This window comes from Panthera tigris, chromosome E2 (assembly GCF_018350195.1).
Source record: "Panthera tigris isolate Pti1 chromosome E2, P.tigris_Pti1_mat1.1, whole genome shotgun sequence".
Classification (NCBI taxonomy): Eukaryota; Metazoa; Chordata; class Mammalia; order Carnivora; family Felidae; genus Panthera; species Panthera tigris.
Window position 1 is genome coordinate 1867734 of NC_056674.1, and position 20865 is coordinate 1888598.

The window sequence follows — 20865 nt, forward strand, 5'->3', positions numbered from 1 at the left end:
TTTAAAGATAGACAATAAAGTAACTGAAATATAACTGAGAGTTTCCACATTAGCAGAGGGGAAAAAGGAGTAAAGAAAAATTGATCTACTCAGTAGAAGGCAAGAAAGGAGAAAATAAGCAAAGGAAAAGCAAATTTCAACAAGCAAATACATCAGAAATTTAAAATGGGGAAAGATTAACTCTTCTGTTCAAAGTAAACCGCCAGATTAATTTCTTAGATGTTCACCTTAAAAGAGGAAATCATGGACTTGTTTCTACCGAAAAATATGGCCTTGAAACATAAAGCAAAAGCTAAAAGAATTATCAGGAGCAGTGGATAAAACCAAAGGCATAATAGGTGATATTATTGTAACTATTTAGATCTGATACATTAAGCAGAGAGAAAATTAGTAAGAATTCTGAAAATGTAAACACATAGTTAATAAGCCAGATCTCATGAACACAAATAAAATTGGTAGCTAACAATTACAGAATACTCATTCTTTTCTAACGCATTGAACAATTAAAAATTGATTACGTCCTAAGATCGCAAAAGAAGTTTTAACAACTATGAAATAATAACTCATAGGCGATATCATTTGGCTGTGATGCAGTTAAATTAGAAATCTATAATCAAAAGACTTTTGAAGAACTTGGGAACCTGAATGCATGCAGTCTTTAATGTCATGAAGAGGAAATCTAATGGAAACAATATAACTCAGTACTGAACAACAGAAATACATGGCTAGCGGTTCAAGTGATACTCGGAGAGAAAGTTACGGCCTTAAGTGTATCTGTTAAAAATCACAAAAGATTAAAAATAAATTAGGTAAATATGCAACTCAAGATGCTTGGAAGAGAAACCCAAATAAGTAGGAGGAAGGAAATAATAAAATGAACAGAAATTAATTAAATGGAAAAGAAGAATATGGTCAAAAAGCCAAAAACCATTTTAAAAACATAAAATTGTCAAATCTTTAATAAAACTGATGAGCACAAGAATAAATGATATTGGTACTAGAAAAAGTGACATATTACAAATGCAGAAGAGATTAAAAATCAAAGAGAATGCTGTGAACAATTCTATGCTAATAAATTTAAGTGAAATCGACAGTTTTCTTGTAAAATATAAATGACCAAAATGACTCAAGACAAATAAGTCCCAAACTTATGAGGAAATGAAGTCCAAAATATTCCATGTAAAAAGACATCAGATCTGGATTTTACAGTGAGTTATACTAAACTTTCAAAAAGCAGAGAACCCTATTTTTTATAAACAATTGTGGAGAATATAACAGCAAAATAATCCAAGTCATTTTATAAGGCCGGTATAACCTTGATACTAAAACCAGGCACGGATAGTATAATTAAGAATTTAGATGTAAAAAACAAACATGGAATATAAACCAGTAGTATACAGCTGTATGTGTATATAAATCAAACCCTCGTAATCATGGTCAAGTATGGTTTAGGAATGCAAACATGTCTCAACAACAGAAAATTTGCCTTAATTCTCCATGTTAACAGATTGCATAAAATAACAAAGTTGAATCTTCCTAATAGATATAGAAAAGTCATTGTATAAAATTAAACTTATCCATGCTAAAGTTTTTAGAAAACTAGAACTTAAGGGAATTTCCTTAACCCCCAATAAAGAGGTTCTGCAAAAAAGCTTGTGAACATTTTTACTTGTTGGTGAAAGATAAGAAGTATCCCCACCTCAGATGTCCTAGTCAATGCATTAATGCTCGTGATATGAGTTCTGACTGTTAGAGTAAAAAATTATCATTAATAAAGATGTTAACATTACAAAAAATCCAGGAAAATCTATAGACAAACTAACAAGTATTAGAGCTAATAAAACGGGTAAGCAAATTCACTGGATACAAAATCAGCATATAAAAAGGAAGAGCAGATAATTCTTCTCAAAAACTCCTAATCCAAGACAAATCATGAGAAAATATTAGACCAACTCATTGAGAGACATTCTATAAAATAACCTGACTAGTACCTCAAAACTGCTAAAGTCATGAAAAACAAGGAAATACTGAGAGGCTATCATGGCCCAGAGTTGCCTAAGAAGAAATAATAATGTGTCCTGGCTAGGATCCTAGAACAGAAGGAAGAGATTTATAGAAACAGGTAAAATTCAAATACAGTCTGTAATTTAATTAATAGTTCTGTACTAAGGTAATTCCTTCATTTTCACAGTGTACCAAGGTTATGTAAGATGTTAACGTCAGGAGAAACTGGGTAAGGAATATTTATCCTATCTTTGCAAATTTCCTGTATACCCGAAGTTATTTAAAAAAAAAAAACAAAACAAAACACAACTATACCATGTTGTAACCCCAAATAACAGATTGGATAAGTAATAGGAAAAAAGACTTTCTAAAATCAAATTGAAATCCCAATGGGATATCTTTTTTCAGTTGTTTTTCTTTTTTAGTTATCTCTTCACTCAATGCGAACTCACTACCCCGAGGGATCTGAGGGATCGCATGCTCCACTGACTGAGCCAGTCAGGTTCCCCCTTGATAGCATATTTCATCAAACTTGACAAGCTAATTCTAAAAGTCATTTGGAGATGGAGGGCTAAGAATAGCCAAAGACACTTGAAAGCAAAGTAGGGCAGATGCCCTTTCAGATATCAAGATACCAAAAGCTGTAATAATTACTATGATGTGTTAACACACAGAGATAGACAAATGGGCCAGTGGGACAGACTAGTGGGACAGGCCTACTCATATGCAGAAACATACATCAGGAGAGAAATTAGATCCTTACCACAAAACATACGGAAAAGTTAACATTAAGAACAACAACAACCAAGGCTATTAGAGTATCTTTCTGACTTCCGTGTAGGTAGGGATTTCTTAAGGAATAAAAAGCAGAGATATGAAGGAAAAGACTTAAATTTTACAGCACCGGTATTTAACACTTCCATAACAAAGGATATTGATGGCTTTTCTTTTGACTTGTTTATGGTACACGTTTTAGACTTATATTTAAGTGCGACGGGGGTAGGGGGCAGGGGGTAATTCAGGCTGGTCCGTGACATCTTATTCACCTTCAAAGATCACCCTGGTGCTGTGTAGAGACTCTTGGGAGGGAAGGGTTTGGAGTGGAAGCAGGTGATCCAGTGAGTAGGCTAATAACCAGGGGAAGTCACGGTGATTAGGACTGTCACGAAGAGGGAAAACACTGGACAAATTTGGGATGTCGTGGCTGTAGGGTCAGCAGGACTTGCTGATGATTTAGATGGTGACAGTAAGGAAAAGAAGAATCGAGCAATTGTGAGATTTCTGGCTATAGCAACTGGTACTGCTTATAGAAATATATAGAATTACAGAATGAGGAAAAGGGAAACTAAATATTTATTTAAAATGCTTTCCGTTCCTGTTGAATATGCAGGTGGAGCAGTCAGATACAGGAGCTTCTGTGGAAAGTTCTGTGGCAGAGGATTTAAATTTGGGAGCTGCTGGCGTCTAGGTGGTGTTTAAACCATGCCTAGGGAGCGCATGTTGATGGAGAAGCGTAGTGACCGAGTTGTGAGCGTTTAGAGGTTGAACAGAGCAAAAGTCAGCTAAGAGGATGGAGAAGAGGCCGCTGAAAACCGGGGTGGTGTCGTGTCGTGTCGCGGAAAAATAAGATAGCCTGGGTTTTTGTTTGTTATTGTTTCTTTTAATGAGGATGTTGAATGTTACGGAAGGATCAAGCGAGATTAAGGTCCAGTTGCCTAGCTGCATAGGGAATTGCTCAGCAGTTTCATCGGGTGGCATGGTAGGGGGAGAGGATATGCAGTGAGGCCGGTGAGTTAGTGACAGTCCACTCTGTCAAGAGCGGTTTGGAGGGAGAGGGGGAGGGAGCACTGAGGAAAGGGGTAGTCACTGCGGGAGTCCCGAGGGCCTGTGGTATCTGAAGGGAATGAGTGATCCAGGATCCAGAGAGACACTTGTACTGCAGGCAGAGGCCTTTGAGGAGAGAGAACGGGGTCGTAGAATGTGTTAAAGTCATCACCTCCTGCACCATGTGCAGACATTAGCATCACCTGGGGAGCTCCAAAACCACCGCGTCCGCGGGGCCCTGGGCAGCTCCAGGGGTGAACAGCTCCCCGGCTGATCCCCGGGTGAGGCCAGATGTGAAAACCTCTGACCTAAGGGTAGTAGCACTCACTTGCAGTCATGCCTCTCGAATTTCCCGAGAGGCGGCTGGGGAGTAGGTTTCGGAGGTGCACGGCACACACAGTGTTGTCATTCAGATTTTAAGTTCACTGTGGCGCTGCTGGCTGAGAGGAGACTGGAAGACTTGGGGAGCTTAAAACACCCCCCCCCCCCAAGCCGGTGGCTTCTTAAGGTGGCAAGCAACCACAGATTTCTATTTATGCTTATTATGTATGAACAGAACATTTCATTTTCGGCACCATATTCTGTGCGCTAGTAAGTAACCTGCTTATTGTAATTAACCATCTAATGAATTTGTTCCTTGAAAATTAAAATCCTACATTTTTTATTGGCCACGGTAAAGTTTCGGTGTACGGATTGACCAGAATACAGCTTAATTCTTCTGCAGGGTACACTTTTCTAATAAAAAAAATGATGCTCCACGAACACGCTTGCATATAATCTTTCATTCGCTGCTTATCTCTGCTTTCATGGAACAGTTGGACCAATGGTATGTTAATGAACTTTGTATAATTCGTTGCTTTTACTGCTAGAAAAGAAATTCGTATTTATAACAAACAGTATGGGTTGGAGCAGGGGAAAAATTCCTCCCTTCATCCTCCTCCCCTCACCCGCAATTCCTTTTCCTTCAAGGTAAGCAGCTTGCGGTTTCCTGTATTCTTTTGCGCAAGTTTTACCTGCAAATGTGTGCATCCTTAACAAACAAATGAAAACACTTACCAGCTCATTCCTACAAACGAGAGCAATTTGTCCCTAGCCCCGGGGACAGCCGCGCCTCGCTGCTGTCCCGGGCCACGGTTCCCCGGTGTCCTCTGTGGTCCGCCGTGTGCCCACCGGCACTGTGGGGGGTCCGCGGGGTCTGAGCCGGGCCACGTGCGCGGCACTGCGAGGGGTCTGTGCAGGGCCACGTGTGGGGCGGCTTGCGGAAGTCTTCGGGGCGCTGCGGGGTCCGTGCCCCGGGCGTGGTGGGGGGCGGGGGGGTGCTGCGTGCGGGCGCTGGTGGGGTCTGTATGAGGGCGCCGCAGGGTCTGTGCGGGGTGCTACCGGACAGATTGCGGGGTCTGTGCGGAGCGCCGCGGGGATCTGTGTGGGGCGGCTGTGGGGATCCGTGTCGAGATCTGTGCGGGTGCTAACGGGGTGGCCGCGGGGATCGGTGCGGGTACTGACGGGGTGGCTGTGGGATCTGTGTGGGATGCTGCGGGGATGCGTGCGGGCCGCGGCGGGGTCTGTGTGGGGATCCGTGTCGGGGTCTGTGCGGGCTGCGGCGGGGTCCGCCTGGCCCGGCGTGCAGTCCGCGCGTGACTCTCCACAGCGGGTCCGCCAGCGCCCAGTGCGCTCCCGTGAGGTGCCAGCCTCCTCCCTCGCTGCCCGGGTTTCTGGCGCGGTTCGGCCTGTACCGCCCGGCGCCCGAGAGAGCCTGGCTTACGGAGGGACTAGTCCCGCGTCTCTCGCGTGTCCTGGACGCAAAAGTGTCGTCTCCCACTTTCTCGTTCTTCACACTTCAACGTACATGGTTTTGCCCGCAGGATTTCCACTTTTTGGACAAATGTATTTTTTTTTTTTCTTCACTGGTTTTGTGTTTGGGAGTTGTCGGTCAGCCCTTCTGCGTGTCACCCCCGTTTCTTTGTGTGGGGGTCTCACACACCCCCACACCCCCTTATCGAGACCCCTGTCAGGGGCCCCTGGTGTCGGCTGGGTTGACGTCAACCTCCTGCCTTCGCGCCAAGCCATCGCCACGGCAACCGCAGCCTGATTGGCAGCGCCCAGAGGCGTGGCGAGGGGGGCCCGGGGTGGGCAGCTCGGCCTCTCATTGGCCTGCGCTGCAGCCCCGCCTCTGCGGAGAGCCTGACAAGGAGTCGCGCGCAGAGGCTCGGTGCAGACGCTGGGAGCCGCGGGGAGGACGAGGTCGGAGCCGAGGAGCGGACATGTCCACCCTGGGCTGGTGGCGCCGCCGGGCGCCAGGGGCCCTGTGGGCGTGCTAGACTGTGCACACGGGCTGCTCCTGGGCCGAGCCGTGGGGCCCGAGGCAGTGTGGTGAGGGGAGGTGAGTCCGGCCGGACCCCCGCGCTACACGTCTGTGTCAGGACGGTGTCCGGATGCCGCGTGAGGCAGCACGGCCGTCACACGCTGCACTCTGGGACCCTGGCCAGATGGGGAAGGGGGAAGGCAGCCGGCGGACACCGCCTGGTGGGGTTCTCAACGGGTCCGGTGCTCGGGTTGCCGCGCTTGCCGCGGACGCCATCTTGCGTGTCTGGCCGGGGTTTCAGGGACCGGCTGCCCCTTTCAGGTGGCCGCGGAGCCGGGGGGCTGCCGCGCCATCTTGCCTAGTGGAGGTGGGGGACGGGCACGGGATGACCGCGGACTTCTGTCAGGCGAGCCCGCCAGGGTGGGTGCTGGGGAAGTGGTGGGCCGGCCGGGTCTGGGGGCTACAGATCACTACGTCTGTCCCACGGCGTCCCTGACAGCCAGGTCCCTCAGGCTGTCTCAGCATCCTTGCCAGACTTTGGGGGCGGGGCTTGTTTTGCCGCAGTGGCGGCGGGAGGAGCTACAAGTCGTGAGGGGCGGGGCCGAGGGCTTCACGCCTGTGGGTATTTTCTCAGGGCTGTGAGTGATTGGGGAGCCCCGCCCACCTGGCGCCATATTTGGCGTGGGCGGTGAAGTTTGCTGCAAAGGCGCTATCCTGATTGGTTGGCCGCGGATTGGGGCGGGGCCAAGGGCGGTTGAGACTGCGGCTAGCCCGGGCTGTGACGGTATCATTGAATCCCGCCTACCTTGGCGCCATCTTTGATGGGGGTGGCTAAGGTCTGCCGCGCAGGCTGGTGCGATGGTGGCAGGCTGGCCGCAGCGGGGCGGGGCCAAGGGCTGGGGGGGGGGGGGCGGCGGGAACCGTGGTGACCCCGTGTTCTATGCTCTGAAGGCTTCAGGGTCCTGACTACCTCGCACTTTCTTTGCCAGTCGAAGGTCTGGCTGCAGAGGTTTGCCGTGACGGTGCCACCTCAACTGGCTTGAGGGCTAAGCTCTGACTTCTGAGAATGGGCCGTGGCTAGTGACCCGGAGACCGTTTTGTTGGCTGGGTCCGTGTGGTTTGGAGAAGCCAAGCGTTGTGCTAAGTTTGCCGCGGCTGCCGCGGTCGCGGCCGCCATGAAACTGTTAGTACTGAGGTACAGAGCTACAGGCTGTGGACGCACCGGCTGTTACTCCTTGGTGATATCTGGGCGCGGCAGAGGCCTTCCCTTGTGGTTGTCACCCTGCGGTGTGTCTGGCCCCATCTTTTGGCTAGGGGAAATGCTGGGGACGGGAGCAGCCTAGCTGTGTTGCGCAGACCCCGTCAGCGGGGCTGGGGGTGGGACCACGGGCAGTTTGGGGGACTGACCCTGCTGCGGGCCCCGCCCACACTGGCACTATTCATGTTGGCCGACAGGTGGCTGCCGAGACTTATGCACAGGCACCATCTTGAAGGACAGCAGGGAGAGGGAGGAGCTGCAGTGCTCGACCCACTCTAGCGCTATTAGCCGATAGGTGGCAGCCGAGACCCTCTGCGCAGGCGCCATCTTGAAGGACAGCGGAGCTGCAGGGGCGGGTCCAAGGGGAGAGGAGGCGCTGCAGAGCTCGGCCCCCTGTAGTACTGTTTGTTGGCCAACAGGTGGCAGCCGAGACTTATGCGCAGGCGCCATGTTGAAGGACAGCCCAGCTGCAGGGGGCGGATCCAAGGGGAGGGAGGAGCTGCAGAGCTCCCCGTGACTTACTGCGCAGGCGCTATCTTGAGTGACAGAGTGGGGCTGGCTGTAGGGGGTGGGACCAAGGGGCGGGGCTGCAGAGTTGGGCCCACTCTGGCGCTGTTGGCCGACAGGTGGCAGCTGAGGCTTACTGCGCAGGCGCCATCTTGAGTGCACATGGGTTTGGCTGCAGGGGCTGAGCCCAAGGGGAGGGGCTGCGGAGTTCCGCCTACTGTGTCGACAGGTGGCAGCCGAGACTTACTGCGCAGCCACCGTTTGAGTGACAGAGGTCCTGCAGGGGGCGGGGTGAGGGAGGAGCTGCAGAGCCCCACCCACTCGAGTGATATTAAGACCTGTAGGTGACAGCTAAAGCTTATTGTGCAAGTGTCACTATCAGTGATGGTCGTATTGCTGGGAGCAGGCTTGAGAGAGGCTTTCATGTTTTGAATAACAGGAGACTGCAGACCCCTACCCATTGGGTGGGTAGGCCTGGGTTGTGTTGGCGTGGGATGGCCCCTCGAGGCTTATTGCACAGGCGCCATCTTGAATGATGGCAGAGCTGCAGGCGGTGGGCCTGAGGGAGGGGCTGTCTTGTCCTGAACGATAAATAGACCCTGCAGACCCCTGCCCATCCCAGCAGTATGTTTGTTGTCCAGTAGGTGGCTGCCGAGGCTTACTGCACAGGCGCCATCTTGAATGACAGCGGAGCAGCCGGGGGCGGGCCCAGAGGTGGCTGCCGAAGCTTACTGCGCAGGCGCCATCTTGAATGACGGCTTGGCTGCAGGGGGCGGGCCCAGAGTGGGCAGCTGGGGTTTGCTGCGCAGGCGCAATCTGAGTGATGGCCGAGCTGCAGGGGACGGTTGTAAGGAGGGGCTGTCGGGTCCAGATTCACCGGGCTGCAAACACCTGCCCACCCTTGTGCCATGTTGGCCAGTAGGCGGTTGCTAAAGCGCCATCAAGAAGGACCGTGGAGTTGTAGGCGGTGGTTTGAGGGTGGGACTGCCATGTCCTAAGTGACTGAGGGGTCCTGGGGAGCCCCATCCACCTTCGCATGGCTGAGAACAGGAGTCAGGTTTGCTGTGTAGGCTCCAGTTTGGCCAGCCCAGAGCGTTTGCCGCAGTGGCCACTCATCAGGGTGGCAGGCGAGATATTTCCTCGAAGGACACCAAAGCCAAGTCTCAGGAATGTGGGGACAGGGTTCACCTGTGCAGCCCTGAGGGTCCGTTTGAATGACTGGGGTTCAGATGTCGGCATTTTAATAGATTTGGGGAAGGTGAGGTCTCCAGAAGACAGACCCGTGCTGTGGGAAGAGGACGCGTGCTGTGGACATAAGTTTTGGGGTGTGGAGGCTCTGAGGTCAGTATGGAGTTTACGCAAAGAAAAACGTCTAAGAGCCTGGAACTGGACAATTCAGGGCTGCAGACAGGAGAGGGGCGTGGCACGGGAGACAATCCAGGGGAGGTACTCTAGGCATGTCAGGGCGTGGTTTGGGAGAGCGCGGGGGGGGGGGGGGGGGGGGAGGCGGGCTGGCTGTCCTGGTGGGTGGGGCTACCTGCTGGTGGCGGGGTTGGGGGTTGCACATGCGCAGAGTCACTTGTGGCACTGCTGCGGCGTCTACCGCGATTCCAGCACTAAAGTAGCTCTCACCATGTTTGCCTACGTGTACCCCAGACTCCAGCTGGGGCACTTCTAGTCCTAGCTCCACCAAAGCATCTCGTAAGCCCCCCATTTGGGAGCATGTTGAAAACCTCTACAATGGTGTGTAAGGTTAAGGAATGAAGTAACTACCTAATGGCAATAATACTAAGGTCCTAATAGAAGATAATCTTTTCATAGTACTTAAATTTACAGTGCAGTTAAACTTCTTTCCCTGCATCACTAGCTATTAGATGGCAAAACTGGAGTTTTAATTCACTTTTCTAAGGAGTACCTGTATCTCTAGTCCATGTGGTCTCCACGGAAAATGTCAGTAGATGTTCTGTTTTTCAGAGTGACATTAGGTTGATCTGTACTGGTCTGCCATGGGCTCTGAGATTGAGTTCTCTGAGCATCTGCTTTTCTATAAAGTGATACTTAGAAGATTACAGTGTTGTGGGGAGGAGTAACAGAGACAAGAAAAGCAGTTGTTAAGTATTGTATGGGGTGTGTAAAATACATAAATATGTAAATAAATAATAGTACCACTTCAGCTATTGTTTTCCTGAGTTTTGCCTACACGTGTCCTTTGCTTTTAGAGGAACTGGCAGCATCACATAGTTAATAAGTGGGAAGTTGGGTTCTTGAATTGATTTCTAAGTCCAAAGCCCTGTGTCTTTACTGTTTTGCTTTGCTTGTTAGAAGACATTCTAAGAAGTTCAGAGAATGACTTGCACAGCCATTGGCATAACCCCACAGGGAAGAGACTGTGATTACAGTCCACAGTACAACTCTTGCCTCAGGGAGCAATGCCCAGGGCCCTTCCGTCCTGGGAGGGAAGACTCTTTCTCCTGGTCTCACTTGACCTCTGCCACTGGAGGAGATAAAGGTGCACCTGTTGTGCAGTCCTTTCCAGTCTGAGGAATCTGGTATTTGCAAAGTAAATTTGGTATCTCATGTTTTCTTTTCCTTCCCCAGCTTTGCCTTCTTGAGCTCCTATCCTTCTCAGAGACACCTGGCCAGAGGAAGAGGAACTAGGTCCAAACACTAGGTGGTCGGGTCCAGGTCCAGGTGAGTTGAATTCCCTTCTCACACTGCCACACTCATCCTTAGAGTGAACACATTCTTCTTCATCCTGACACTTTTCTACTGCATACGTGTTCCATACAGCCATGCAAGTACCCGTTTGTGCTCTCTGAAAACTCACAGACTCTTCCGGTGAATTGCGTGTTTGCCAGAAATTCTCCTTGGCCTCATGCTATGCTTTTCAGTTTCCTTCATTCCGCCCCCCCCCCACCCCCCCCCCAACACTCAGTTGTACTTTCAGGCCTACTCTTTCTCTCTTGTTGGGTGATTAGAGAAGCATGAGAGGTCCATCAGTTCTTCTAGCAAACATGGCCTAGAGTGGGAAAAGAAGTGTATTCCTGGAGCTCATAGTCTATTGGTTAATGAAAGACGTTGAAAAAATAATTGTACAATTGATGTTTTTGAGAGAGAATATTCACTGTGGACAGTTAACCTGAAACAGGCCACATAGGGCCTTTCTGGAAGGCCAGGGAAGCTCAGGCTGAGCACTGAAGAAGTGAGGATGGTAGTGTGTTGTGGCAAGAGTAGTCTGAAGCAGAGGGCACAGGGGCATTTCTGAGGGCTCCAGAGAGAAGAGCCAAAAGTCTAGGATGCCTGGAGCAAAGGAAAGAATTGAGTGGCGTTTGATCCAGGTGGGGAAGAGGTCAGTTGGTGCTGTGTTGTGAAAGGTCTCCCAGTGAGTGGTAAGTATATGGGCTCAATATGAAACACAGTGGGAAACCATTGAGGTGTTTCAGCCATAAAAGTAACATGAGAATCAGATTTGTGTTTTAAAAACACCGTCTGTTGTAGGGTTCTGAAGAGGAGGGTGGAAACAGTGACTGCAGCGATAACCATTTCAGGTCTGGGTGAGAGATGATAGCTTGGATTAGGGTCAGAGCAGGGGGAGAAGTGAAGTAGTTGGATATTAGAGAGCTACTAAGAGACTCGGTCGGCCCCGTACTCTTCTTTCACACCTTGCTGACTGCTTCAGGTCAGGTGCAGTGAATCACATCGTGTGAGGAAGTGAGCAAAATAGCAAAAGTTGTTCATTCCGTCAGCAAACATGGAAACTGCCCACTCTGGGACAGGACCATGCCAGACTTTGTATCTCTGGAAGTGGGTGACATAATCACTGGCCTCAACGTCTGCTGAATGAGCACTGTAGTTAAATGATGAGTAAGAAAACATGCTTACCAACATAGGTGGCTGTGCTGACGGTGTGTTACCATCTGAAGGAAGGCTCATGTGCCATTCAGGTTGGTCCCTGGGAATCATTGGTTTATGCCTGGCCTCAGTGAGTGCCTCAAGTATCCAGTGTCTGGTCCTAAAGCCTGTGGACACTCAGAAACCTTATTTCACGTAAGGACTCATCCTGTGTTAGTAGATCCACATTAATGAAGCTGGGGAAACCTGTGTAAACCCTACTGACATATTAGTTTATGTTGAAAACCGGTGTGACTAAAGTACAATGTTCCTGTTTTCTCCATTCTGGCTTGTTAGCTTATAGTGGGACATAACTACAGCAGGGACCCAAATACTCAAAAGTGTGTATGATCAACAGATTCTCTCCCTGTAGACAGACCTACATGGGAAATGAACCATAATGAAAAGATTGCTTGGTGAGTATGGAATCAAAATGAGAGAAGGTGAAGGTTCACTAGCACTGGCCTTTAGGTAGCCTAGCGCCAGCATCTGGTTGCAGTGAAGCTCTTGCTAGGTAACTAGGACACCAGAGGTCTCCTATCTCCAGTCCCCTTTGTTCCCAATTTCCACTCAAATTAGGTCTGACCAGAGTAGCCCTTTCCTGTACATCGTTTGTGGCCTATCTTTTCATGTTTTTTTTCTCATTTGGGAGAAAAAAAAAAATGATCAGCTAATAATTGACGTGAAAATATGGCCAGATTACTCATACTGGCTCAGAAGACAGTCTCTTTAAAGTAGCTTTATTCGTCTTGAACTATTTGGGGTCTGATCATTAAACTAAAATTCTTAGATACTATTTCCTCTCTTCTGAAATTTCTGGGGAAAGCCCACAAGAATGGACACCAACAAGGAAATTTTGCTGCAGTGTGGTAAGTGCTAAGCCTTTGTGATAGAGGTAAGCCCAGGGTGATGTGGAGATGATCTGCGAAGAGCCATCTAAAAGACCAGAGGGTGGAGGTTGCGGCCAGGATGGTAGGGAGAGTGGTCACTTACTCTTTGCTGACATTGCCATATGAAACTGGCCCCCCAGCAGCCCCTGTTGTCCGTATGCTTCTGTTGGTGATTATTCGAACAAGACCAGACACCTAAGCCTACAGCAGTGGTTCTCAAAGTGTAACTACTGGGGTGCTTATTGGAATGCCTCCTTCCTAGAGAACCACAGGCCTCCTAGATCGTCACATCTAGAGAGGCAGGTACATATTTCACGAGTACCTCAGATGGCTTTTGGCACCCCAAGTTTGAGAACCACCACCCTAGAAGGACTTGAGCTGCGGTGTGTACTTGCAGACTCGGAGAACTTGGGTTGCTGAGGCTGTCAGCATTGGGCGTGTCACCGGGAGGTGAGGTAGGACTGGGGCTGGGGCAGCGCTTACCACGTCATGCTGAAGTAGAGAATGTCGGTCTGCAGAGAGAGGCAGGAGAATGGAGCAAACGAGAAGAGAGAGGAGACCGCACACCATGCTGTCCCCAAGAAACGAAGAAAGTAACTTCCTCGCTTCCTGACTTTAAAGTTCTCAATTCCAGCCCCCTCGGATGAGGTAGGTAGAATGAGTGAGGGGGCTGAATCTAGGTGCACCATGATGAGGGGCCAAAGTAAGTAAGTAGAAATGGGGTTGAAGAAGCTCTCATGGAGCTTCTTTCTCAACTGATGGGATGTGGGGAGCCTGAGGTGAAACAGTGGGGTCACAGGATTTCGTTAGCTCTCCTCATGTGTCCCACTCAATCTTTTCAAGCCTCTGATCTGTGTTCTTTAATTGATTTCTTCCCAGTTCATTTGTTTGAGGCCAAAGACACCCCCCCCCCACCTGGTAGCAGGGGTGCCTGATAAATTCCATCCTTGTTTCAGTTACATTAAATGTGAGGCCCATACTTTTGTTTTCTATTCATTTTTTATGAAATAGAGAAGTAAAGTGCTATAAAACATTCAAAGAATGGCGCAAATACTGTGGTAGAAACCACAGTGGCAACACTGTTGTCCAGGCGGCACCACTGTCCTGTAGTTGTAAGTGGTCAGGCTCACAAGCGAAATTTATTCTGCGTGAAATGTTTATGATGCATATAACATTTCATGGTTAGATGTCTAGTGTATGCAAGAACCGATATTTGGAGGTTAAAGAACGCTAGAAATCCATAAGGCCCTCTGCCCAGGGTAGAGAGAGACTGCTTTCTGTCATTCATCTCCTCTCTTTCCTTCCTCTTGGAATTGGTGGTCTTGGCCCCTAGGACCAGGGCTTGGTCCCTTTGTGTCTCCACCTTTGCCTTTGTCTGCCAAATGTGGTCAGACCTTTTAAGATCCTGCCCTTGGCCGCTACTCAACCCACACAGGGATCTGCACTCCAGAGAGCAGAAGGAAATGCGGAAATTTGAGTAGGGGTATGCGAGGGTCCACCTCCAAGTCAGGAAATGAAGGTGATGGGTTTGCCATGTGGCCAGAATTCAGTTTGAACTATGAGGCCAGAGGGGAGGGCCTGGATGTGGAGCACCATCAAGTGATACAGGCAGCGAGTGGAGGGTGCCATGGGAGCAGTGGGAGGCGGCCAGAGGGGAAGATGAAGTGTCCTCGTAAGCAGGGGCCACATCCCGGGACCACCACAGCAGAGGGCATGCTGCTTAGCAGCAGTAGGCAGAAAGGAAAAGGGAAGACCAACAGAAATTGAATTTATTTTGAATTTTATATTCAAAAATTTGTTTCTAATTATAAACTTAGAATAACATTTGAAATTAAAATGCAAAAAGAAGTAGTATCTTTTATTGTTTATTTTTTTATTTTCCCCCTTTTATGAATGATCTATACAAGTTTATATGGAAATTTTCTTCTGGCTTAATTTATATATATTTCCGTATGTTTAAATATCCTTGTAGTTGTTTGCTCTTGTGTGTTTGTTTTTTTAGCACAATGAGATCATACCCAGTTCATTAACATTTCAAACTCAAGCTATAAGAGTGAAGTTCCTGGGATGTGAGACAGTAGTTGGTGGGCGGGGAGAAGGTGTCATATGCCACCCGGAGAGCTCAGATAATGTGTCCACTATGTTTTTAGTCTCCATTTTTGTGGGTGTGTTTCTTTGTGTATGCACACATACTACGTAGTAGCTATTTAGCACTATCTACAAGAATTTCCATATAAATACACTTCCATCTATAGGTTTGCTTTCTAAAAACTGCCTTATTCCATTGTGTGGATATTTCCATCATTTTCTATGTGCATATAAATAGGTATACATGTAAATGCCACGTATGCTGTACAATTTTATGCCCCATTATTTTCATTTAATGCTTTAAAGGTTTTTTCACGTTAGTGGTTTCACCGAGTTTAGATAAACCAGTGTACCTGTAGAATGGAATATTATGTGGCCTTCAGAATGATGTAGATCTATATGTACTAATATAGAAAGGTAACCATCATAAATTACTAGGTTTTAAAACACATACACAAGGGACGCCTGGCTGGCAGGGTCGGCAGAGCACACGAGTCTTGATTTTGGGGTTGTGAGTTCCAGCCCCACATTGGGCATAAAGTTTACTGAAAAAAATAAAAGTTAAAAGCACACATGCAGAACACCTAATGTGATCTCATTTGGGTAAAAATTTGATGCTACTCTACATATGGATGTCAAAAGGTTTAGTATAGCAACAGATTTGATCAGTGGATGTGGCTTGTGGTTTTTACATTAAATATTTTGTAATGTTTGAATGTTGTATTATCTTTTATGTTTGCAATCAGAAAATAATGTTAAAAAACTTCTTGAAAGCATGACTTAATGGCTACATAGCATTCTATTAAAGATTTTTATGTTTTCATTCCTTCCTGTTTGATGAAAATTTTGGAGGAATGCTGTTTTTTGAGGGCACTGATTTATTTTAATGAGAGCAAAGTAGATTATTGGCCTTTGTGGCCTTAGGCTTCCAGTGATGCGTTGTTGAAATACAGAATTGCTTGGCAGGAGGCCAGACCCCAGCACTGGTTTGTGGTGCTTTCCTAATGCCAGAGGCTGTCCCAACCTTCTTGGAAATGCATGCTTGAATAACTGGTCAGAAATTAAAGTATTGGCCATCCCCTCTCATCACTTTTGTTAAAATTATTCTTTACCACTTAGTCCTCAGAGAGTTCATAGTTTGTATTTAAACAGTTAATGCTCTTTTTGATTTAAAGACCTTTCTTTATTGTAAACTAAATCCCATGTGTGTGTACACTTTCACGCAAGTCAGGTTTTGGACTGTGTTAGCTCGGTTAAGTGTATTTGTCTTGACACTTGAGTCATTGTGTTGGAAAGAATACTGTACGTTTCCATATGTTTGGGTCATTTTACAGACAACACATTGCCCCCACCACATACATACCTTATTCAGGATTGTCCTGATAGTTTTGTACCTTTATTCTTTAGAGGAACTGGATTCTCAGTTTATCAAAGCTTCCCATCCTTTCATTGGATTTTAATGTATGTTCAAGGAAGGATTGACAACAATTTCCACATTCCCATCCAAAAACATATGTCTTCACATATTCAGGATTTGTGTTATGTCCTAGACATTTAAAAAAATTTTGTTTGGAGTTGCAGATAGTTTGAATTTATTAATGAGAATTTATTTATTTTGCTATTAATGGGATTCTTTTCTTGTATTTAGTGACAAGGTTTTTTAGCTCAAAATAATGCTTTTTCCACATTATGCTTTTCGTTTCTTCTTCAGTTGTGTTAGCCAGGTTTTTCCAGAATAGTGTTGCATGGTGGTTGTGGTGGAGGTCCTCCCTTTCTGGCCCCCACTTTTAGTTGGAATACCTTTAGCGTTTAATATGCTTGCTTGCTTTTATTTGAGATAAATCTCTGTTGTTCATAGGTGGCCTCCTAGTTGTACTCTTTGCTAAAAACACTATAAGGAGAGGCTGTTGAAGTTTGCAAATGCTTTTTAACACGAAACAGTGCTCACAGGATCCCTTTCCCCTTATAATCCATCGTATAGAACAGTCCCCTGGAATTGGGATATCTTCCTTTGTATTACTGGAATGGGCTAGACTTTTCTAGATTGGATTTATTAAACATTTTTGCATCTAAGTGCAAAAAACTGTTTATTGAACACCTATGTGCCAGTCCTGTGAGATAAAAATACAATGGTGGAAAAAGGCAACAGAGGCTTTGCCCTCAGAGACTTTGGGTTTAAGTGCAGGCACTCTCAGTTCTACTAGGTTCACGCATCTTCAGGCACATCTCTGATCAGATGGGTAAATTGTTACTGTTGGCCTTTCTGGTCTGTCCTTGGACAGGCTACCCCCTCAGCCCCAACGTTTCATGCGATCGTATCAGACAAACATTTACTCAGCTCCTTTGTGATGCTTTCGTCTCAGCTACCTCCAAACCTGTATCTTCTGTTTTCTTCAGCGGTAGGCGTGGCTGTTGCCATGGAGGCAGAAGCTGGACTGGGGAAGTGGGGGCGAAGTGGGTAGAGCAGTTATGCTTTTGATTGGCCAGAGGCGCTGTCACAGGACGAGTTCACCTGAGATCTGGGTCTTCCTGAGGGTAAGGTGAGTATGGGACCCTGGCAAGTACTAGCACAGCACATCTGGCCCCACTCTGAGTTGCCCTTTGGTCTGTAAACAGAGTGAGTAAGGGGTAGAGGTTGGGTCACTTGGCCAGGATGGCACCTAACCTCATCTCACAAGACTCACCTGCTGTCAGGTACTGCTGTAGGAGTATGTCGATCAGTGTCTCCTTTTCCGGAGTTTGACTCTTGAGACAGGATCTGTGCCCCGTGTTAGGACCGTAGTTATACAAGAACACGTCAGCAACATAACACTTTTCTGACATGTGCTTGTCCCTTCCCATGGCTCCATGTGTAAAATGGCGTCACCTGCCATCATTTACTGCAGCAGCTCTTTAGTGCTGCATGTGTTACCTTTTATAAACTGGAAATTAGGTGTATATATAAGGACTTTATTGTAGTGGGCACCTGACTTTTTAGCTTTTTTTTTTCTTACTAATATTTTACTTACTTGATTGTCCTTAAGTGGAACCTTGCTGGTTCAAAAGGAATGGGCATTTTTAATGTTTTTAAAACATAGGCTGAAATGGCGTCCAGAATTATGGTTCATGCCTGCACCAGCCAGCTTCTCACCAACATCAGTTTTTCTTTTTGATTATTTTTGAAATATCTGCCCATTTGATAGGCCAAAAAGGTGTTCACTGTAATATTTCACATTTCTTTGATTCCGATGTGACTGTTGGAACTTATCACTAATTTTATGAACTGTATTTTTTATTTTCACGGGTAGACATTTCTCTTATTGCTTTCTAAGAGCTTCTCACATTTGAGATATTAACTGTTGTCTATGTTGCAGAATATTTTCCCCCTCTTCTTCTGGTTTGTTTTTATTTTGGTTGCATCTTATAGCACAGAAAATTTGTACCCATTTTTATTTTCCCATCTGCTGAGTAGTGAGTGAGTGGTCTTTTGGTGGGCTCTGGCATTGGAATTATGCTTGGGCCTTCTCCTCCCTGTCCCTGTTCTTTGCTGTTGCACACAGTGCCTCTCTGAACACACTTGAGATCTGTACCTCTGTGCACATGGGCAGAAAGGTCTATCAGTTAGATTTCAGAATCCCTAGCTTAGGGGATGACCTTACAATTATGTATTAATAATTGCTGGAGATCTGGGGAGTATATTCAACTTATAGCTGCAATTTCCTTATGTGATTCTTGGTTTCACAAGTTCCAGACTTGATTCTTTGGGGGTTTCTAAATTGCCTGCCATCTGGTTTAGGATATGACCTTGGACTCCAGCAGGGTGGGATAGGCAGGGAAGGGAGGATACCCCCTCAGTGTTAAGGTGTCAGGGTTGCGTGAACCCACTCAGTGGGCAGCACAGTCTCTAAGGCCTCTACTAGTGCTTTTGTTTATTGTTTTTGTTTTAACTTTGAATTTATTTTTTTGACTAGGTAATACATGCTCATGGTAAAAAATAAGTAAATAAAAACAAAAAACAAAAGGAGACTATACAGTGAAAAAGTAAGTTTCCTTCCCTTCTTTCCCTGGCCCCCAGTTCCCTTCCCCAGGGGTGATCACTATTAATCACTATTACTAGTCTCATATATATTCTTACAGAAATTGTCTAAGTAAATACGTCTGTTTTTATAGTTTCTTAGAATGCTGTACACATTTTCGTGTCCCATTTTGCACTTAACTACGTTAGAGGTCATCTTATATCCATTTATTTACAATTGGCTCATTATTTTAAAAGGTTTCATAATCATTATATGAATATGTACTATATTTTGTGCATTGTCAGCACTATTCAGTGACTATATTCTTGGACATATGTGATTACGTATTTCTGGAATAAATTCATGGAAATAGAATTTATAGGACAGGGTGTGTACATTTAAAATTTCAAGAAGTTATCCAAATTGCCCTCCATAAAATCTCCATTGCCATAACCATTATGTGAGTACGCCCATTTCTTTTTCATACAGATACTTACATTGTCCATTTTTACAATTACTCTGTTCTCAAAGTCCTTTTTTACTCTCAGATCTGAAATGAACTTCCTCTGCAGTTGTGGGAAGGAGTTGTTAGGGCCTGATTCTTTTTTTTAAGTTTTTCCTGTTAAATTAAAAAAAAAATATATATATATATATACACACACATATATATATGTATATGTATATATATATATATATACACACATATATATATGTATATGTATACATATATATATATATGTACATATACATATATATGTATAATGTTCTTGCTGACCACAGGCTGTTCTGTTGCCCTTGTTAGAAAATCTTGAGCACATTTAAAGAACATCAAATTTGTTTACTCTAGTCCTGAATTTCTTGAGAAAAGAAATGAGTGAATTTTTGGTGTAGAAGTTGGCGTGTACCTTGTGATCGAATTCTTAAGGGCGTTCAAACGGTCGTATTATTAATGAGTAAGATGTCCTCCATCTCTTTTCTGTGCTCTGGAAGGGTTTTTATAACATGGTGAACTCATTGCTCATGGAACTTTTATGGAAGTTGCTCCTTAAATTATTTCATCTTTTTAAATTTCTTCCCTAGATTTTCCTCTGCTTTCTGAGTCAGGTTTGCCTGCCTGTATTTTCTTAGAAAAATTATTGATTCTCTGCCAAACCTTTTCATCCTACAGTTACTGTATGTAGTTTTCACCTGCTGGTGGTTTATGCTTCAAATATATGTGTACTGGGAGGAAAAATTACCATAGTAAACAAGTACATATATGAAGTCAAAGTTGTCCTTAATAGCTCTCAATTTTATCATCTAGTTAGAAGAGCCCTTTCCTGCTCCATAATTCTAAAAAGTAATCTTTTATTTATTTTATTTTGATTTTAGTTTTAGCATTTTTATGTATGGTATGACCTTCTCCCCCCAAGTGAAAGATTGGCTAGTTTTCCTACCACCATTTACTGAAGTAATGTGTGCCTTCCTTACTAGTTTGTAAATGCCACGTTTCATGCCACTGCCGGATACTTGACTACGTGTGGTCAACTTAGACCACAATTCCTAAGAGAATCCACTTTCTTGTCACAAGTTACAAGTGGGTCTTTTTGTTGTTTTATTTCTTAGGTTTTGATGGTGTAAACAACCATCATTGTTATTTCTATGCAGTCTTTCTCCTTCAGGCATATTATAAAAGAACTTTCTTACCATGAGATTACGTGAAAATATTTCTTAAATTTTGTGTATGGATTGTTGGTCTTTTGATATGTGAATTTTCAAAATATTGACCAAATGGAACTCTTCCAGGTCAACTTTGGAACCATCGCCAAGTTCCCCAACATTAATATTCTTTGAAGTTCCATTAAATTATATAGATTAACTTGGGGGAGGTTTTAGAGCTTTAATATGCCAGATCCATACATCTCCCATGATTATCCTATGTCTCTCCATTTACTGCCTTTTATTATTATAATTTGTAATCTTATTCATGTGGATGGTGTTGTCTTTCATTAAATCTTTTCTGTCTTTATAATGGCAGTTCTCTTCCCACTATTTAAAATTTTTAATTGCTGATACATATTTAGGGAGCATGTTGTAAGTGATTTTCTTATTAAATTATTGTCAGGT

General features: G+C 45.5%; 1 protein-coding gene across 12 annotated transcripts in view; it reads left to right on the forward strand.

Annotated features, from left to right (window-relative positions):
- PEG3 (paternally expressed 3) overlaps positions 1-20865 on the forward strand; it is a 51978-nt gene that overhangs the window by 13139 nt on the left and 17974 nt on the right. For 2 of the 12 annotated variants that reach the window (XM_042970634.1, XM_042970630.1), the window contains exons 3-4: positions 10494-13324; positions 17162-17304. The gene's annotated coding sequence lies outside the window, so the exon portion shown is untranslated. Of the gene's footprint in view, positions 1-6054; positions 6209-8036; positions 9237-10493; positions 13325-17161; positions 17305-20865 lie in introns of those variants that run through there. The other 10 variants (XM_042970640.1, XM_042970637.1, XM_042970636.1 and 7 more) reach the window with 10 other exon arrangements.